We start from the raw sequence: 15,891 nt of genomic DNA on the forward strand, positions 1-15,891 counted from the left end.
TCCCCTCTGAGCCGGCCGGCCCTCCATGCCTCGCCGGCCCTGCGGCTGTCCATCTAGCCTTGCCATTTTCCAAGGCCGCGTTGGAAGCCTGTTGGGCTGATGCACCCTCCAAGGGACAATGGCCACTCGGTGCTCTGTAAATGTACCTCTCCGTCCTCAGCCCACTCTGGCCGGGGTCCCCCACACCACCGCCCACACCTTCATTCCCAGTGCGTGCATGCGGCCCGGCTTCCCTCATGTGCTCTCGCCTTCCTTTGTCCCTCTGTCCACTTCATCTGTTACCACCCGATGCTGCCCTGCCTTCATCCTCTCCTTAATTGTAGCGTGTGAGAGGCCTGTAGAGAAATCAATGAATGTAGATACTGGGTGGAATTGCCAAAGAGACCCCAGGGTGCTGCTTTGGATCAAAATCTGAAACCAGGAACTTCAACACTCACCATATCCCCTCTCAGTAAAAGGGGCCTAGCTGCTCTATGGGCTGGACATTTAGTTCCGGCGTGGAGTGTTTACCTAACACATACTAGGCCCTGGTTCCCTAGTTCTCCAACGGCATTGACAGCCTCTCCTTGGCCTCTGAACAGGTGAAAGCTAGTCTATACATTTCATGAACAGGAAAATGAAGGGTTCCATGAATAGCAGGGTCACTAACCCTGGATCCTTTCAGTTTTGGAAGTGGAATGGGGACAGGGCATGGTCTCTTTCCACGACCCGCGCCTGAAGCAGACCAGAAGCCACCCCTATGCATGGGCTTCCCCTTAGCTGTCCCCCAGCAATATCAGGACCAAGGCTTCTCAGCAGCTTCATGGGACTTCCTCAGTTGGGAAAGGTTCACTGGACATGGTGGTACACCCCTGTAATTCCAGCCCAGGGGCAGCAAGATTACAAGTTATAGGCCAGCATAGGCTAACAGTGAGATCTTGTTGCATCAATAGTTAAATAAAAACCGGGAAAGTCATTTTGCACCAACATAGAGATTCCTTTCACCTTGCTGAGTCTGGTGGCACATGTCTGTCTCAGTATTAGGGTGGTTGAGGCAGGAGGATGCCTGTAATTCCAGGGCCAGTCTGAACTACACAGTGCCAGACCAGTTAAGGGTTATGTAGGAGATTCTGTCTGAAACACTGAGGGGGAGGGCTGCTCAGGGAACAAGATGACTCAGTGGCTAAAAACATTTGCCCTTGTCCTGCAAGCCTCACAGGCCTGAATTTGATCCTCAGATGCCATGGTGCAAGGAGAGAGCTTACTCCTGAGTTGTCTTCTGACATCTGTATGTGCACAGAGGTGCCTGTGTACCCATACTCTCTCTCTCACACACACACACACACACACACACACACACACACACACACACACACGCATGCATTTTTATTTATTTTATTTTTATTTATTTATTTATTTTTTTGAGGCAAGGTTTTTTTTATAGTCCTGGCATCCTAGAACTAGCTTTGTAGACCAGGCTGGCCTTGAACTCAGAGATTCACCTGCTTCTGCCTCCACGTGATTGGGTTAAAGACATATGCCACAACCGCCTGGCTCACATATCTTTTTTGTTTTGTTTTGTTTGTTTTGTTTTGGAAACAGAGTTTCTCTGTGTAGCTTTGGCTGTCCTCGAACTCACAGAGATCCACCTGCCTATGCCTCCCTGAGTGCTGGGATTAAAGGCGTGCACCACCACTGCCCAGCCTGGCTCATATATCTTATACACATGATAAATTCTCTTTTTCTTGGGATGGGGGATGTAAAAAAAATAGTATCTCTCTGTGCAGCTTTGTAGGAACTCAATTTGTAGACCAGGAGGGCCTTGAACTCAGAGATACAGTTGCCTCCCGAGTGCTGGGATTGAAGGACTGCACCACCACACCCAGCTGGTAAATTCTCTCTCTCTTTTTTTTTTTTTTTTTGGTTTTTCGAGACAGGGTTTCTCTGTGTAGCTTTGCGCCTTTCCTGGAACTCGCTTTGGAGACCAGGCTGGCCTCGAACTCACAGCGATCCGCCTGCCTCTGCCTCCCGAGTGCTGGGATTAAAGGCGTGCGCCACCACTGCCCGGCTGGTAAATTCTCTTTTAAAACCAAACCAAGCAAACAAAATGGTCTGGGGCCTAGAGAGATGGCTCAGCAGTTAAGAGTACTTGCTGCTCTTCCATAGGACCCAACCTCCGTTCCTAGCATTCATGTTAGATGGCTCACAACCACCTGTAACTCCAGCTCCAGGACATACAAAGAAAGCCTCGGACTCCACAGGCAACTGCACTCAAGTGCACGCACACACCACACGCTCACACACGCACCACACACATACACACCACACACACAATTTAATAATAACTTTTTATAATTTATTTATTATTTGATGTGCATTGGTGTTTTGCCTGCAAGTATGTCCATGCAAGGGAGCCAGATCCCCTAGAATGGAGTTACAGACAGTTGTGAGCTGCCGTGTGGGTGCTGGGAATGGAACCCAGGTCCTCTGACAGCCAATTCTCTTAACTTCTAAGCCATCTCTCCAGCCCCAACCTTTTTTTTTGTTTGTTTGTTTTTGAGACATGGTTTCTCTGTGTAACTCAGAGATCCACCTGCCCTGGCTCCCGAGTGCTGGGATCAAAGGCGTGCGCCACCACTGCCTGGCCCAACAAATCTTTTTAAAGGTGAGCTAGCTCAGTAAGTAAAGGTGTTTGCAGTGTAAATGGGATGACCTGAGTCCCGGAACCCACAGAAGGAAAGAACTGACTTCCCAAAGTTGTCCCCAGAGTTGTCCCCTAGCCTGCAGTGTGCTGTGACATGCACCCACCCACACATCACACACATACTAATAAAATTACTTTTTAAATTTACTTTAATAAAATGTGCTGAGCAGTGGTGGTGCACACTTTTAATCCCAGCACTCAGGAGGCAGAGGCAGGCAGATCTCTGTGAGTTTATGGCCAGCCTGGTCTACAGAGCGAGTTCCAGGACAGCCAGGGCCACAAAATGAAACCCAGTCTCAAAAAAGAAAAAAAAAATTTTATGTGTGAGTGTGTACATGAACCATGTGTGGGCACCGAAAAGCCAAAGGGCGTTGGATCCCTTGGAACTGGAATCAGAGTCAGTTGTGAACTGCCTGATTTGGGTGCTGGACTCAAACTCAGGGCCTATGGAAGGTGGGTAAGCACTCTTAACTGCTGAGCCATTGGGGGAAAAACAAACAAACAAACAAAACCCAGAGGTGGTGGCTGCCTAAACCCAGCACTTAGGAGGCAAAGGCAGGTTCTATCTCTGTGAGTATGAGACCAGTTTGGTCTACAGGCCAGACAGACATTATAGTAAGACCCCGTTTAAAAAAATAACGCTTTTTAAAAGGAGGGGAGGAGGGCCAGAGAGAGAGCTTGTAGCAGGATGCTTGCCTACCTTGTAACACCAACACAAGTAAAAGTGCCATTTCCCTCTGAGGAAGTAGTCTGGGAGACCTGTGTCCAGTAGCTCCACCCTCCTTCACTAACTAACACACCTAGGCTCCCCCTGAAAGCCTTGCCTGAGGATGCAAAGAGGTGTGTGTACCTGGAGGGGCAGGACACAGGGACTCTCGGCCCACTTGGGCCCATAGCAGGCCAAGGATGAACCAGGGTGGCCTGGGAAGAGGGGCATGCTTAGGGCCTGTGGAGCCAGAGCAGTGCAGAAGTCCACTTCCAGAAGAGAAAAAGCCAGGAGACACCCAGTGACTAGAGAGGAACCATGGCTCAGGAATTCCTTCTAGAACCCTGGGGAAGAACTGAAAGTGGCCCTAAGGCAGGGGCCACGCTGCCCTAACCTGGAGGGTGAGGAAGGCCTTTAGAGACAACCTTAAACCCCTAAGGGACCCTCCCTCCCAGCCAGAGGCAGCTGCAGCCACCATTGTTCCCAAGTGGTGTTTATTCATGACCAGGTCTCGAAGCTGTTGGAAGGCAGCCAGCTAAAACAGGTATTAACAGGCTACTACCTGCTGCTTGTTGGGCCCATGCTTGCTTTTCTGTGACCTGTAGGCAAAGACTTCTTTTTACAATTGCTAGTGAGTTGAAGAAAAATTCAGGAATAGATCACCCCCCCACCCCACCCCCGCCACCCCACTCCTCTTTGCCTTCACTCTCCTGAGCTGTCTTTTCCTTTCACTTTGACTGGTTTCCCAGTGTTGTCCAGGCCACTCTGCTTCAGCTTCCAGAAGGCTGGGACAAGCAAATGCCACCATGCCTGAGTTAAAGATGGTATTTTGATAAGTGAAAATGATAGGAAATTTGAATTTTAGTCTCTAGAAAGTTTTGAGCGTCTTTTAAAGTATTTTTCTATTTATTCATTTATTTTTAAATTTTATTTTATGTTGTATGGGGTGCTCTGCCAGCCTGCCTCTATGTGCACCATGTGCACACAGTACCCCTTGGGGCCAGAAGAGGGCACTGTTTCCCTAGAACTGAAGTTACAGATAATCGTGAGCCATACCCCGGGCTCTGGGAATTAACCATCTTCTGCAAGAGCAAGTGTTCTTAGCTGCCGAGCCTTCGCTCCAACTCCCCAAATGGAAATACTTTAAGGCTGGAATGTAGCTCAGCTGGTAGAGAGTGTTTGGTTGACATGCAGTAAGACCTAGGTTGGAGTCCCAGCACTGACTGAACCAGTTATGATGGTTCAATCTTAGAATCTTAGCACTTGGGAGATAAGAGGCAGGAAATCAAAGTTTTTTGTTTTTGTTTTTGTTTTTTTTCCAGTATGCATTTATTTATTTATTTTTGGAACATAAAAACAGGTTATAATTCAAAAGTCCAGGGTTATTTTAAACAGGAAAATATTTTTTTCTGTAGACAATAGTAAAAATGAGGGCTGGAGAGATGGCTCAGAGGTTAAGAGCACTGGCTGTTCTTCCAAAGGTCCTGAGTTCAATTCCCAGCAACCACATGGTGGCTGAAAACCATCTGTAATGAGATCTGATTCCCTCTTTGGGCCTGCAGGGATATACACAAACAGAGCACTGTATACATAATAAATAAATAAATCTTTTTTTTTAAGAAAGAAAGAAAGAAAAAGAGAACATTAAAAATGATAACATTTCCCAATAAGCCCTTTTAAGCCAAATGATAGCTGAATTATATATATATATATATATATAGATATAGATATAGATATATAGATATATATTGATTAGATTATGGGATACAGAAGAAACCTATCTTCATCTGTTCAGAGAGCTATGTTTTACTTAAGTTGTGTAAGTGAGATTCCTGTTCATCTTCCTCTTCACTGTTTGATTTACGGCAGACATTTTTCTATAGGGTAACCCATAATCTAAAAAGATTTTAGCCTCCCCTCCTTAAAGTACGGCCAGCATTTTCTTTCGTCGGCTTGATATAGTACAAATTCTTATCTAATAGTGACATGTTTCACTAAAGCATGCCCAGTGATTGGGCAAAACCAAAACTTATTATAAGCCACAGTCATCCTAGGGTTCCCCTGCTAGGTAGCCTCCCTGGATCTGTGGGTTGCAATCTGATTGTCCTTTGCTTTATATCTAGTATCCACTTGTGAGTGAGTACATACCATGTTTGTCCTTCTGAGTCTGGGTTACCTCACTCAGGATGATATTTTCTAGTTCCATCCATTTGCCTGCAAATTTCATGATGTCATTGTTTTTCTCTACTGAGTAGTACTCCATTGTGTATATGTACAGAATGGGAAAAGACCCCACATATGACAGAGAACTGGTCTCCAAAGTATATAAAGAACTCAAAAAACTAGACATCAAAATACTAAACAATCCAATTAAAAAATGGGCTACAGAGCTAAACAGAAGATTCTCAAAAGAAGAATCTCAAATGGCTGAAAGGCATTTAAGGAAATGCTCATCATTAGTTATCAGAGAAATGCAAATCAAAACGACTCTGAGATACCACCTTACACCTGTCAGAATGGCTATGATCAAAAATACTAATGACAGTCTGTGTTGGAGAGGATGCGGAGCAAGGGGAACACTACTCCACTGTTGGTGGGTGTTGGGGACCGACTCCAGACAGCTGTGTCTTGAATTTTGTGTGACCTTCCTTACTTTATCAAACCTTGCAAAAACAGGTTCCTGGCCTAACTGCGGGCTGTACAACTTCTTGGAGTACGTGCTAATCAGCCAGCTGCAGGGGCCTGGGACCAAAGCGACCTCACCCTTCCTTAGGAATTTTCCATTCTTCTCTCCTTTTGCTTCCCCTGCTCCCCCTCCCTGCCTGAAGCCCTGCTTATAAGCCTCAATACCCAGTCAATAAACGAGACCTCGACGCGACTCAGACTGACTCTGTCTTCCTTTATGCGCCTGGTCTCCTTTCTCTCTTGTCCCCATTGATCTTTCAGGAGGTGCCTCCTCGGGTCTCATCAAATAACCTGGCCCGCGGGACCAGTCAGGTGGGAGTACAAACTTGTACAACCACTGTGGAAATCAGTATGGTGGTTTCTCAGAAAATTAGGAATCAATCTACCTCAAGAACCAGCCATACCACTCTTGGGCATATACCCAAGGAATGTTCAATCATACCACAAAGGAAATCAAAGTTTATGGCCATCCTTGCACTACATAGTAGTTTGCCTGGTGTGTATATGTGTGTGTGTGTGTGTGTGTGTGTGTGTGTGTGTGTGTGTGTGACTGTGTGTGTGTGTGACTGTGTGTGTGTAAAGGAATCTCAGGCTGGGGAGATGATTCAGCAGTCAAGAGATCTTGCTGTTCTTCCAGAGGACTCAGTTTGGATCCCAGTACCCATGCTGAGTAGCTCACAGATTCCTGTCACTCACACATCAGGAGATCTGACACCTAAGAAGTCAAATCCGATCTTTTCCCTGTATTTCTTTGCCGATCTAGGGACTAAACCAGGGTCTCTCTCAAATGCTAAACCAGAGGTCTATCACTGGCCTTAAGCCCCTAGCCCTTTTGAAAGTTGTGCGTGTGCATACCTGTGTGTGTGGCTACTCAAATCTATTCCTGCACAAAAGCGGTTGGATCCCTCAGAGCTGGAGTCCCACAGGTGATTACATGGGTGCTAGCATCCAAAGTCTGGTCCTCATGATTGTGCAGCAATCGATCTTAATAGTTGAGTCATCTCCCCAGGGCCATCTTGAAAGTTGGAGCATTTGCCTGGTAATGCTGGCTCATGCCTTTAATCCCAGCACCCAGGAGGCAGAAGCAGGATGATCTTTGAGAGTTTGAGGCTAGTCTGGTCTACATAGCAAGTTCCAAGCTAGCCAGCTCTATAAGGTTATGTTGTGAGATCTTGTTCACCCCCCCCCCCAAATAGTTGGAGCATTAATAAATATTAATCATATTTTAGGTTATAAATAAAGTCTCAGCCAGGCAGTGGTGGCACACATCTTTAATCCCAGGACTCGGGAGGCAGAGGCAGGCAGATCTCTGAGTTCAAGCCCAGCCTGGTCTACAGAGCAAGTACCAGGACAGCCAGGGATACATAGAGAAACCCTGCTCAAAAAAACAAAAATGAAATAAATCAAGTCTCCAATGGGTGGAACAACTGAAACATTATCCCAGCACTCCAGAAGCCGAGGCAGGAGGACACAGGCTGTGGAGATGACTCAGCAGTCAGGACTACTTGCTGCTCCTCCACAGAATCAAAAGGCAGAGGACCGAGATCAGTTCCCAGCATCCTGTTGGGTGGCTCCTACCCACCTACAACTCCAGCTCCAGAGGCACTCTGACGCCCTCTGTGACATCACTCGATTCTCCGAAGCTGGAGTTACAGGTGGCTGTCCGTCACCCACTGTGGGTACTGGGCCCCAACAGAGCAGCGAGCACTTACTCCTGGGCCACACTCCAGCCCTTTTCTTTTCTTTCTTTGTTTCCTATTTCCTAACTTTAAAAAATGTAAAGATTTATCTTATGTATAAGTGTATGTACACCTTTATGCCAGAGAGGGCGTCAGATGCCACTAGAGATGGATGTGAGCCACCATGTGGTTTCTGGGAACTGAACTCAGGACCTCCGGAAGAGCAGCCAGTGCTCTTAACTGCTGAGCCATCTCTCCAGGCCCCTCTTCCCTAACTTTAATATTTAGCCCATTACATTTTAGCCTTTCCCAACATGAAGACTTTAGGCTACACAGTTTTCAAGACTGTTTGATATGTCCCAGGAGCTTCAGCAGACCACACAGCCCTGGGAACTCCTGGTCCGTTTACACTGCCTCCTGAGAGCTGAGAAGACAGGCGTGCGGCACCGGGCCGGGCTTTTCTTTCACCAAAAGTGTTTTATGCCCACAAGGCAGCTCAGCGGAGAAAGTGCTTGCTGAGCAAGGTACAGAACCAGAATTCAATCCCAAAACACACAAAGGAGGAGAGAACCAAGGCCCCAGAATTATCCTCTAATTTCCACAGGTGCCCTGGCACCAGTACATTACTCTAATAATAAAAACTAATTGAAAATATTTGTGTTTTCCCTTTTCAGTGTGGTATGAGTTTTACTAGCTCGTGTGTGTGTGTGTGTGTGTGTGTGTGTGTGTGTGTGTGTGTGAATGTATATAGGTAGGGGATTTGTTTCGTTTGTTTGTTTTAAAGATTTATTTATTTATTGTGTGTACAGTGTTCTGCCTGCCAGAAGAGGGCACCATATCTCATTACAAATGGTTGTGAGTCACCATGTGGTTGCTGGGAATTGAACTCAGGACCTCTGGAAGAAGAGCCAGTGCTCTTAATCATTGAGCCATCTCTCCAGCCCTTGCTTGTTTGTTTTTGAGACAGGATCTTTCTACATAGTTCTCTTTGTCCTGGAACTTGCTATGCAGACCAGGCTGGCCTCGAACTCACAGAGATCCATCTTCCTCTGCCTTCCAAGTGCTGGGATCAAAGGTATGCACCCCACATGGGGCCTGTATATGATGTTTGCTTCTATGTATGTCTGTGTGCCATGTATGTACCAGGAAGGGCAGCCAGTGATCTTCACACTGATCCATCTCTCTAGGCCCATCATCATTGTTTTGAGGCAGGGTCTGACTCTGTAACTGAGGTTGGCCTGCAAAACTCTGTGTAGTGGGGGCTGGAGAGATGGTTCAGCATTAAGAGCACTGGCTGCTCTTCCAGAGGACCCGAATTAAATTCCCAGCACCCACATGGCAGCTCACAACTACCTGTAACTCAAGTTCCAGGGGATCTGACACCCTCACACAAACATACATGCAGGCAAAACACAAATACATAAATAAGTAATAAGTTGTTTTTAAAAAACACTGTGTACCCTGGGCTGGCATGAAACTCATGGCAATCCTCCTTCCCAAGATGACCAGATTCTAAGTTCTGGGAAAATAAGCATGAGTCACTAAACCAAAATGAGACTGTTAATATTTGTAAATTTCCCAGATAAGCTTGAGAAAATAAATCATCTAGTCGTTGGGTGAAGTCTATTCAGTCAAGCTTGTTAAATGCCTTACTAAAGACAGCAAACAGAGGTGGAGACATGGCTCAGCAGTTAAAATCACACTCTGCTCTTGCAAAGGACCCAAAGTTCAGTTCCCAGCACCCACATCAGGTGGCTCCAGGGCATCTGACCCCTTTGACAACATGCACACATACTCACACAGACACAGACACACAATTAAGAACAAAATAAAAGCTGGGCGGCGGTGGTGGCGCACGCCTTTAATCCCAGCACTCGGGAGGCAGAGGCAGGCGGATCTCTGTGAGTTCAAGGCCAGACTGGTCTCCAAAGCGAGTTCCAGGAAAGGCGCAAAGCTACACAGAGAAACCCTGTCTCAAAAAACAAAAACAAAAACAAAACAAAACAAACAAAAAAAGAACAAAATAAAAGCAATACTGTGGGGCTGGAGAGATGGCTCACTAGTTAAGAACACTGCTGCTCTTTCAGTGGACATGGGTTCAATCCATACCACCCACAAGGGGCTCAGGACCATTTGTAATTCCAGTTCCAGGGGATCTGATGACGACCTCCTCTGGCCTCTCTGGGCACCAGGTTAGTACCTAGTGTACTTACATACTATGTGTGTGTGTGTGTGTTTTTAAAATGCAGCATAGCTAGTTACGGGGGTGCATGCTTGTGATCCCAGCAGGCAGAGGCAGGAGGATGAGAACTTCAAGGTCAGCCTCAGCTGTGTGTTTAAGGCCAACCTTAGCTACGTAAGATCCTTTTGTGTGTGTGTGTGTGTGTGTGTGTGTGTGTGTGTGTGTGTGTGTGTGAGAGAGAGAGAGAGGGGGGGGTGGCAAGTGCATGCACAAAACCCCAGGTTCTACCCCAGTACTGCATAAACTGGCATGGTTGCACAAGCCCATAATTCCAGCACTCAGGAAGTAGAAATTCAAGATCGCTGTCCGCTACATAGTGACTTCAAGGACAGCTTGGGCTACATGAGACTGTCTCAAAACAAGGCAGTGTTAGGAAACACACAGACCTGGGGCCTGCTTAGTTGGTGAAGCACTGTCTTGCAAACATGAGGACCTCAGTTAGGCCCCCAGAACCCACATAAGTGTGGAGCAATGTTGTCTACTTAAAACCCCAGCACTGAAGAAGAGAAGACAAAGGACCCTCTGCCTGGCCAGTCCGTCCAGCCTAACTGGTGAGCTCCTGGCCGTGGGGAGATGCTATCTCAAAGGAAGTAGACAGTTTTCCTGAGGATGCATCCCAGGTTGTCCTTTGACCTCTGCATGCATGGCCACACAGGTGTACCACCCCGACATGAACACATACATGTGTACACGTATACCCACTAAAAAGAAAAAAGGGAGGAAACTGGTGTCACTAAGTTTTCTGTTATATTAAAAATGTGTCTTAATTACTGGTGTAATCAAGAAAACTAACAACACATTTAGACGATTTTAAAATTAGTGACTATGAATCCAGGTGTGCTGGCACAAACCTGTAATCCCAGAACTCAGGAGGCAGAAGCAGGCAGATCTCTGTGAGTTTGAAGCCAGCCTGGTCTACATCGCTAGTTCTAGGACAGCCAGTGCTCCATAGTGAGACCTTGTCTCAAATTACAAAAACTAGTGACTCTGGTTGGGAGTCCAGTTCTAGAACTGAGGAAGTAGATGCAGCATGCAACTCCTGCCTCATCTACAGAGGAAGTTTGGGCTTCCCAAGACACTGTCTCAAGGAGAGAAAGGAAGAAGGAGGAGCCAGAGGGAGAAAGAAGGGAGGGGAGATAGTGAACACACAAAACCCAGCCTGGAGCTTTCCCAGGGAGAAGTCTTGTAGAAGGCTATAGGCAGGAAGGTCAGGCAGCAAGCGGGGAGAGGCTGAGTCCTTTCTAAGAGACTACAGGGTAGGAGCTAAAAGCTTGGCGCGGCCCAGGCTTGTAATCCCAGCACTCAGAAGTGGAAGCTGGACGGTCAGAGTTCCAAACCAGCCTGGGCTACACAGTGAGTTGGAGGCCAGCGCAATCTACAACGGTGAAGCCCTAAGCTGCAGTCATGAGTTCAAAGCTAGACTACACAGGGCAACCTTGTGGGGTCGGGGAGTGGGTGCTCCTGGGTTGGAGGGAGGTAGATATCGGTTCTAGGCAACTGTGGGCACCAAGACCAGCTGTCCAGCAGGCAGAGGGATATGTGGGAGAGGCCTGGACTGACTTGGATGGAAGACCCAGGCCTCATCAAGCTGATAGCTGAAGTTGTGGGCAAGAACAGAATTGCTAAGGGTGGTACGGTGACAGAAGGGACAGGATTTGTGACCTACCCCTTCTCAAAATATAAATGGAAACCTTGCTAACCTGCCCTTTTATCACACCATGACTGTCCTTCCCTGTTCCAAGGACCCATATCCCAAAGGTGTGTGACTAACCAGGCCAAAATATTCATCATCCTGTCCTCTCCTACCTCTCAGACTTGACCTCTGGTGTTCCCAACCCCTTCAAGGGACAGAAAAAAGTACCTTGAATGGAGTTTATTCTGGAGCTGACTGGTCTAGGCAGGGACTAGATGGCACCACACACACAACCTACTTAAGGTTCTGCCTGCCACCCGTCTTGCCCCAAGCACTGGTAATTCCTTCTCAGCATCCAGGTCTCAGCTGACTGGATTTCTGAGCCATGTGCTGTGTTCTGTGCCTGCCTGGCCTACCTCTACTCAGATATGGGACTGGGAGGGCTGCCCCCGTGATCCTGGGCGGCACAGGACTGAGAGTTCAGCGTGCCAGGCCTGGGATCCCTGGGCACGTGGATGGATGTTTCTAGTGTTCCAGCAGGATGGAAGATCAGCAATGCCTTCTTGTCTTTTTGTCCCTTTTCCTGAGAACTTTGCTGCCTGTATGTGGGGGGAAGAGTAGATGAGTCGAGGATTAAAGGATTTAGCACCTCGCAGTTTACAGAAGCTTTTTCGTCCTTGAACCGGCTCCTTTCATGTTATAGAGTAAAACAGGTAAAGCAGGAAATAGTCCCAATCTGTAGCTATTGGGAGGGCCGTGAGACAGTGTTCCTAAGCGCTGGGCAGAGGGACAGGCCAGTGCTCCTTCAGGATCTCAGTGGCTTTCCCGGGGTTCCCCTCCCTGCTTCACAGAGAGTGCCTGGTTCCAGGTGACCCGGACACAAGGTGCAGTGGGGTAGGCCCCACAGTCTGCCTTCCCCACATGCCCCCACAAACAGGTGGGGAAGGTGCCCCCACTAAGGGACCTGTGACATCACCTACCTTTCTCAGCCGCAGCAGCCCCTCCCCCAACCCCAGCATGCACCCTGCCCCCCACTGTCTTGATATCTAGGTGCTGACTGACTGCAGCAGGAAGTAAAATATTACACACAGTGTAGTAACACGCACTGGAAGAAGTAACTAGGCAAGTAAGGCTTGGTTCTCAGGCTTCCCGGTGTGGGGGAGGGGAGCAAGTAGCCTAGGTAGACCGCTCCGGGACACACAGACTCATCCTGGTTACCAGGGGACCTTGAGGTTCTAAGACTCTTATCTTCTTACCCTGTACCATCTCTGGACAGATGGCTGTAATTGCCTTAGTAAGTCATTGCTGATAGTGTCATTCCCCGGTGAGGAACCAGAGCCAGAGGATGAGAAGATTGTCCGGGTTTGCATAGCTGGGGCGCAAGACTGATACTCTATGGATGTGAATTCAAGCCAACTGGCCCTGCCCCCAGAAAAAGCCAAGGAAGAGGTTGCTGCTGTCTGGGGCAGAGGCCTTCATGGGGCCCTGCAGACCCACACTTAGCACTTCCCCACAGCTTGGAGCCAGAAAGCAGCTGGTTATCTGGAGGGCACTCAGGACTGCCACAGCTGTAGAGGACACACCTTGAAAACACACAGGGAGCCCTAGTAGACTGCTAGGCTCTTAGATCTGGCTAGGACACAGAGCCATTGATAGGTTAAGGGGACCAGGACTCTGCCCACCTCCACCCTAGGACACAGATGGTCCCCAGAGACCTACACAGACTCTGCCAGCCTGGCCTTGGCACCAGATCTTCTGGCCAGCCTTCTGAAGTCACCCTTCCTGTGTGTCTGCACTGGTCACACAGCACAGCTCTTTAGTGACCGTGCATGTCTCTGCTCACATCCATTTTGATTTGCTATCAACTTAATTCTTTTTTTTTTTTTTTTTTTGGTTTTTCAAGACAGGGTTTCTCTGTGTAGCTTTGCACCTTTCCTGGATCTCGCTCTGTAGACCAGGCTGACCTGGAACTCGCAAAGATCCGCCTGCCTCTGCCTCCCGAGTGCTGGGATTAAAGGCGTGCACCACCACCGCCCGGCTTTAATTCTAAGAACTTAGTTTTTGAGGACTGGGGGTCCCTGTCACTCCACTTCCCTTTTATCCCCATTTCCACGCTTCCTTTCTGTACCTAAATCAGCTTTTTGCTCTTTTTTTTTTTCCGAGGCTGGGTTCCTGTGTAGCTCTGATTGTCCAAGAACTCTGTAGACCAGGCTGACCTCGAACCTGGAGATCCACCTGCCTCTACCTCCCGAGTGCTGGGATTAAAGGCATGCACCACCACCGACCGGCTAAACTATTTTATTTTATTTTAAGGTAGAATTGATCAGCCTTCTCATATAAACAGCAAAAAACCAAACAGGTCCCTGCAGTCTGCTCAGCTGCAGTAGATTATGACCACAAGTGGGCGCACTGAAGTCATCGCCACCTTGGCCGGCACAGTAGAGGATCATTTGTGCGTCAGTGGCAGCCACCCAGGAGGGCAGAAGCTGAATAGACTGCTTTGCACAGAAATGTCAGAAAGTGGTGTCCAGCACTGTGGCAGGAAGGATACCTGGCAGTCCCTTGATCAACTCTCCCTCCCTCATAGAAAGCAGAAGTAACCAGCAGCGACTCCTGATGCGCTTAACCACTCCCGGTCCCCCCCACCCCTGCCCCCAGCCTGCATGTGGTCAGAAGCCATTACTGTAGCTACTCAGGGAGAAGACTGCATCAGAAGACTTTGGGGAAGAGATTATATCCCAGCCATTTTCTTCAACACTGATTCAGGTACAGAAAATAGTAAAGTGACTGAATCATAAATGTTTCCCCCGACCGCTTCAGGTCAGTGCTGGGGGCAAGGGCATGGGCAATAAATACCACCACATAGCTGGGTGGAGCATGGAAACGGTGTAAAGGGCAGGTCTCCATGGTTGTGAGCTAATGAAGGGGACATCTTCAGAGAACCCCCCGGAGCCAGGCACTGCACTCTCAGCTCAAAAAGGCAAAACCTGGGTAAAATGCAAACCCTAACCCCAAAACCAGGTCAGCCCCATGGCTGGTAGAATCTGAAAGAAGATAGGTCACATTACACACATCCCGGGGTATAGAAGGGGAAGAAAGCTGCACAAGCTGATGGTGGCTGGTCAAACATCAGGGAACTTTCACACATAGGTCCATGTTCCAGGAGAAACCAGTAATTGCTGCACAGAAGTCCCCTTGTAATGATGCCATGCCTACAATCCTAGCCCTCGGGAGGCTAGAGCAGGATAGCCACGAGTCTGAGGCTAGCCATGGAAACATCCCAGGCCAGCAAGGAATGCGTAACAAGAACCATCTTGGTGAATTCTGAACACTCTTCTGAGAAGCTGAGACCTCCTCTTCCAGTAAAAAACAACTCTCACCCCTACGCTAGCTTCTTGTGGCCACACTGGGATGGACTGGAGGAAATCCAGGGGCTAGCCTGCGGGCTGGAGGTGAAGAGGGTTTGGGAAGAAAGGTTCCCTGGGTGCCGCCGGTGCTGCCAGTGCTGAGAAAGCCGAAAGCCACACACCCCCCCCCCCCCCCCCCCAGTTTCAGGCAAGGAAGAGGTCGGGGAGCTAAGGGAAGGCAGAAGAGACTTCAGCCTGCCTTTTCAGCTGGCCTCATAGCAGGGAACAGGCAGCTTGAACCAGAGCAAAGGGAGGCCATTCCTACCAGCTCAGGCATATGCTGTTTTGACATACTAGTTATGGACTTCAGTGCCCAGTACAATGATACATTTAACCCCCAACCCACCATCAAGCTTGACCTTATTAAGAATTGAAAACAGGGGGCTGGAGAGATGGCTCAGTGGTTAAGAGCACTGGCTGTTCTTCCCAGTTCAATTCCCAGCAACCACATAGTGGCTCACAACCATCTATAGTGGGATCTGATGCCCTCTTCTGGCATATAGGTGTACATGCAGACAGAGCATTCATATACATAAATAAATCTTAAAAAAAAAAATTTGAAATCAAAGCCTGGAGTGGTGGCATAAGCCTTTAATCCCAGCACTCGGGAGGCAGAAGCAGGTGGATCTCTGTGAGTTCAAATCCAGCCTGGTCTACAGAGCGAGTTCCAGGACAGCCAGGGCTGCTACACAGAGAAACTCTGTCTGGAGGGGGGAGGGGGGGTTGTAAACAAGTGAAGCCCAAAGGGTGGTGGTACAGGCCTTTAACACCAGCAGAGGCAGGGGGTATCTATATTAGAGGCCAGCCTGGTCTGCAAAGTTCCAGGACAGCCAGGGTTATACAGAGAAACCCTGTC

The sequence above is a fragment of the Peromyscus californicus genome, unplaced genomic scaffold, assembly GCF_007827085.1.
Source record: "Peromyscus californicus insignis strain IS unplaced genomic scaffold, ASM782708v3 Scaffold_19__1_contigs__length_69161282, whole genome shotgun sequence".
Classification (NCBI taxonomy): Eukaryota; Metazoa; Chordata; class Mammalia; order Rodentia; family Cricetidae; genus Peromyscus; species Peromyscus californicus.